Genomic DNA, 6,179 nt, shown 5'->3' with positions numbered 1-6,179 from the left:
ATCAGCTGTAGGTAAATAAAGTGACCAGCAAAAGAAAGTATACATCGACTTTGACACCGACTTTTTTATGAAGAAAGCAACAGCAGAAAGTAAAAGTGTAATTTATGTTCAAGAGTAGACTAACAACTAGTCTCTGAAATGAACATATTTTACTGAAAAAAGTTCATAGATACATCTAAGCAGATACTGAAACGTTAATTCTAAAAAAATAATAATAACATGAAAAGGAGCCCTGAGACTTTCTTCATTTTCAGCTGAAGCTGAGGAAATCCTGACTTGCCACATTTTCTAGACTTGCGTGGGCTTTCTTGGATATATTTGCTTCAGGGTCTGTACGACAGACTAATTCAAGAGCAAATATCGGAGATAATGTATGGCTAAAGTAAGTATTGTACCACAGACAGGCGGTCATTTTATGAGCGTTTATGATCATGACCCTTCAGATGTCAAAACAAAAATGGGAATTGTTGGATACATCTAAGCAGATGGAAACGTTCATTGTTCTGGACGTGTATGACGACCAGCAGCAAGCGCGAACACGCCTCCTCATGGACGTTGTCAGACGTCGGATCACACGTGCATCTATCCGATGCCACTCTTCTTGTAAGGCAAGAACCAGCTCCTGTCTCGTCTGCGGTGCTTGTCTCCAACGACGGATTTGTCTGTCTACGTAGTCCCACAAATGTTCTATTAGATTCATATCCGGGGAGCATGCAGGCCATGGAAGAACTTGGAACGTTATGCTGGTCAAGATAATCACGGGTCTAAAAGGAGTGGAATATTGTATCTTTCAATATGCAGACGACACAAATTTTACTCTTGATGGCTCGGGGATTAGTCTATCAGAATTGATTGACATTTTAAAGAAATTTGCCACATGCTCAGGGTTGAACATAAATTGTGATAAAAGTATGCTAATGTGGATTGGATCTAAAAAGAATAGTAATGAAAAGTTATGCCCACATATTCCCCTACGCTGGTCAAAAGAACCCTTTAAAATACTTGGCATCATTTTCAATGTTGATCTTCAAAATATGACTAAATCAAATTTCGAAAAGCAATTTGAAAAAGCTAGAAAACTTTTATTTTCATGGTCCACAAGAATGCTAACTTTAAGAGGAAAAGTAACAATCATAAAATCGCAACTACTCCCACTGTTCACACACCTCTTTACATCCCTTCCAGACCCAGATATTACGTTTTTTAAACGATTAGATACTTTGATACATAAATTTATCTGGTCGGGTAAAAGAGACAAGATAAAGAGAAAAATGCTGACAAATAACTATTCTCACGGGGATCTTTCGTAATTTTAATAAATACTTAAAATTAAGTGGATCAAACGGATAACAATAGATGGCCTCTGGCAAAATCTGTCAATTTTATCTCTATACCCATGTAACGATCTCACGCTGCTCAATTTTCAAAAAAGAGAGTTAAAACGAACATGTAAACACATAGAAAATCTATTTTGGAGAGATGTTATCTCCAATTATGCAGACCTGCGAAATGATCATATATCTGATATCCATACTCCGTATCCATACTCCGTTAATGAATTTTATTCCAAATAAAGATGTACCATCTTTTGTCAGGTGGCATGCCAAAAGATTAAAACGTTTACCAAATGTTTACAAAAGCATATGAAATAAAAGAGTTTAAATTGATAAAAAATGAGTTTAATATTCCTGATACATATTTACTTTACTTCAAATTACTAAAATATCTTCCGCGTGAATGGCTTTCCATTATCAAAAATCAAAATCAGGACCTGCCAACAATTGTCACAGCGAGAAATTGTGACTTATTAGTGAATCTTCTTCGTTCTGATGACTGTAAATTCATCTATCAGCTATTGTGTGAACAAAACCAGGTCTCGCTCGAAAAGTTATGTAACAAATGGGAAAGCAAAATAGATCACGCCGTCACAAGAGCATATGTCAAAATGCTTTGAATTCAATCAGAAATCATCTATTGATAACTCCATCCGAAACTTTCAATACAAATTACTTCACCGAACAATTTCAACTAAAACTTTCCTCTATAAGATCGGACAAAGTGATGATCAGCGTTGCTCTTTTTGTGAACATGAAAATGAAACCATTGAACACTTATTTTACAAATGCTGTAAAGTTCAGCTTCTAATTGACAGTTTTTTGAGTTGGTTCGAAAATGATACCGTCGTAGTATTGATTTCAGTCTCTCTTCATTTTTTCTGGGTGACCCCAGTGAAAGTTTTCTTGTCAACAACCTATACACTATTATGAAAAAATATATCTACAAATGTAAATGCATGCTTAAACAATAAAATTTTAACCACCTCCTACAAATTATAAGACTTCATTACAATGTTGAAAAGTATATATTTCGGGAAGATAATGAAAACGTTTTGAGAAAATGGTCTGGCTGTTTTACAGTTTAAACAACAGGTCTACCTCATCTTGTCCTCGCTCCGACCCTTTAACCTGTCCCTCCCCTTTGTCTCTCCCTCCTCTCCCTCTCTCTATCTCTCTGTCTCTCTTGTCGCTTTTTTGCATATATTATCGACCCAATTGCCTTAGCGATCCCATGACATTCCCCAGATCGGTGTCTAGATCTCTCAGGGACACATTCGTGGTCAAATGCAGCACGCGGGTGTATAATGAATAATTTCCATGTCAAATGGTGGCAGCAGTACAGTGTTGAACTCACCTTCCGCTTGCCCTGTTACTATCCATGTATATATTGCTGTGTTTGTGTCATGGATTGCAAGTATCATTCCAACATGACTGTATGTGATTCTGGGAAAATAAATATTATCGAAAAAAACAAGCCAGTCTGGCAACACGATGTCTGAGTCAGGGCCATTGCACAGAAAGGTCGATAGGCTCTGATGCCGGACTCCCGAAGTCTCCTGGTGACTGTGCGTGGACTGATGCGACGTCCTAACGTCGTCTCTGATGTTGACGTCGCCGTCACAAATCGGTTACGCAGGTGTGGCGTTGTCACACGTGGACGTCCACTTCTTGGTCGGTCCTGGATCCTGTCAATCTGCCTGAAACGTTGGAACAGCCTAGCCACTGTCAAACGTGTACAGCTGAGCGTTCTGGCAATATGAGCCAGTGTTGCACTCATCTCCGCCATACCAACAGCTCTCTCCCTCTGCTCTTGCGTCAAACGTGGCATTATTCTGGTGAGCTTTCATTTTGTGTGAGTCAGAGGAATGTTTCAACACAACTTATACCAAAATTCTGCACGTGCATGTCATGCATTTTGTGCACTTCCAGTTCTACCATTTTTTCGTGCTACAACTCCCGTTTACGATGCTGCGTTTTGGCGACATAAGCAAAGAAGCATGCAATCAAATTACCATTTTTAAGAAATAAACAACTTTTTGCCAATTTTTACTTTCTTTTGACGGCCTGTTTAGTACCTATCATTGTAAATAGGTAAATAATACCTATCAGTAAGAGGTAATTAGTGCATATGCAGGTAAGGCATTCCTGTTTGGTTTAGACAAAGAACACATTATTGTAAGGTAAATAATACCTTTCAACTGTAGCTTAGTAGTGCCTATCCATTGCAGGTGAATAGTGCATATGTAGGTAGGTGTTCTTATTGGGTGTAGACAGAGAGCACATATTGGTGTAAGGTAAATAGTCCCTATCAGTTGTAGGTAAATAGTCCCTATCAGTTGTAGGTAAATAGTCCCTATCAGTTGTAGTCCCTATCAGTTGTAGGTAAATAGTCCCTATCAGTTGTAGGTAAATAGTCCCTATCAGTTGTAAGTAAATAGTCCCTATCAGTTGTAGGTAAATAGTCCACATCAGTTGTAGGTAAATAGTCCCTATCAGTTGTAGGTAAATAGTCCCTATCAGTTGTAGGTAAATAGTCCACATCGGTTGTAGGTAAATAGTCCCTATCAGTTGTAGGTAAATAGTCCCTATCAGTTGTAGGTAAATAGTCCCTATCAGTTGTAGGTAAATAGTCCCTATCAGTTGTAGGTAAATAGTCCCTATCAGTTGTAGGTAAATAGTCCCTATCAGTTGTTATAAGGGTAATGTTATTTTTGAGGGCATTATCATTTGCAGAAGCCCGAGGTCTTCCATTAACTGCCCGACGAAGGAGGGCAGTTGGTAAAGACCGAGGGCTTCTGCAAATGATAATGCCCTCAAAAATAGCATTACCGTTATTATTTCTAAACTACATGGAATTTGTGTTGAAAAGAAAAAGGAAACAATGAAGGAATTTGACTGTAAGTTTACCCAAATCAACTTCTGACGGGGTTGACTGCCCGAATGCAATTACGTCATCGAACAATTCAAGTGACGTCACAACAGAAAGTGACGATATTCGACCTTGGCCTTTGACAAGACCATAGCCTGCAACATGTCAAGCTATGACAGTGTTCGGTTTTGGTCCATCAACAGTTTTAATAGTGCAATTGTTAAGGTTAGCACCAGCAAGAAAGCCAATATTACCGCTATTTAAAGCGGGAATTTGGGTTGCTTTGACTTGTTTGACCCAGAACATCTGCCAGTCGAAAGCCACTAATGTCGAACTATGACGTCACTTGACAACAGAACTGATAGTGGCCCGTCGTTAAAGTTGAGCGGTCCAATATCATTTGCAGCGGACCGCAAATTTCTGATGACGAGAGGGCCGTTTCATGATAATTCCATGTATGTTAGCTATAAAAGTAAATAGTCCCTATCAGTTGTAGGTAAATAGTCCACATCAGTTGTAGGTAAATAGTCCCTATCAGTTGTAGGTAAATAGTCCCTATCAGTTGTAGGTAAATAGTCCCTATCAGTTGTAGGTAAATAGTCCCTATCAGTTGTAGGTAAGGTAAATAGTCCACATAGGGAAATAGTTCATCAGGTAAATAGTCCCAATCAGTTGTAGGTAAATAGTCCCCTATCAGTCCCTATTAGGTAAACAGTCCCTATCAGTGGTAGGTAAATAGTCCCTATCAGTTGTAGGTAAATAAGTCCCTATCAGTGTAGGTAAGTAAATAGTCCCTATCAGTTGTGGGTAAATAGTCCCAATCAGTTGTAGGTAAATAGTCCCTATCAGTTGTAGGTAAATAGTCCCTATCAGTGGTAGGTAAATAGTACCTATCAGTTGTTGGTGAGGTAGAACATATGTAGGGAACGTGTTACTATATGCAGGTGTTTGTAGGTAGAGAGCACATATTGGTGTAAAGTACATAATACCTATCAGTTGTAGGTAAATAGTACCTATCAGTTGTTGGTGACTAGAACATATGTAGGGAACGTGTTACTATTGGGTGTAGGTAGAGAGCACATATTGGTGTAAAGTACATAATACCTATCAGTTGTAGGTAAATAGTACCTATCAGTTGTTGGTGACTAGAACATATGTAGGGAACGTGTTACTATTGGGTGTAGGTAGAGAGCACATATTGGTGTAAAGTACATAATACCTATCAGTTGTAGGTAAATAGTACCTATGTAGGTGTTTGTATTGGATGTGGGTACACTGTACAGAGCACATATTATTTGGTATGAGGTAAATAATATCAATTAGTTTCAGGTAAAGAGTGCGTGTGTATGGCTTAACTCCGCTTTTAGCAGTATCACGGCGGGAGACACCAGAATTGGGCTTCACACATTGTACCCATGTAGGGAATCGAACCCGGGTCTTCGGCGTGACGTGCCAACGCTTTAACCACCAGGCTACCTCGCCGCCCTTCAGGTATATTTTGGGAGTAGGCAAATAGTACCTTTAAGTTAAATCTAGATAAATAGTATATATCAGTTGTTGGTAAGTAGTACATATTTGTTGACGTTAAATGGCACGTGTCAGTTGTCCCTGGGTCAGCTATCACCTCTAGGGTTACTTTGTTTAGTCTGGGGCAGTTGGGGTAATCTTGAGGCGTTCTGTCGTCTCACCGAAAACACCAGTTCGATGTTCAATGTAGGCATGTGTAGAGCCCATTTCGGGAGTCATTCAACGTAATATCGGCTAATCCACGAACAAAGCCCATTTCAGGAGTCATTCAACGTAATATCGGATAATTCATGAACAAAGTATGCTGTTTTTGCAAATACGCCTTGGCACCTTGGCGACCCGTGAAGATCCGGGTTATAATTGATCTTCAGTAACCCATGTTTGTCGTATGAGGCGATCAACGGAATTGGGTGGTCAGGCTCGCTAACTTGGTTGACACATGCCAT

This window comes from Haliotis rubra, unplaced genomic scaffold, assembly GCF_003918875.1.
Source record: "Haliotis rubra isolate DU_JTF1 unplaced genomic scaffold, ASM391887v1 Scf324, whole genome shotgun sequence".
NCBI lineage: Eukaryota > Metazoa > Mollusca > Gastropoda > Lepetellida > Haliotidae > Haliotis > Haliotis rubra.
The sequence above is the reverse complement of the archived record's forward strand: the minus strand, read 5'-3'. Positions refer to the sequence as shown.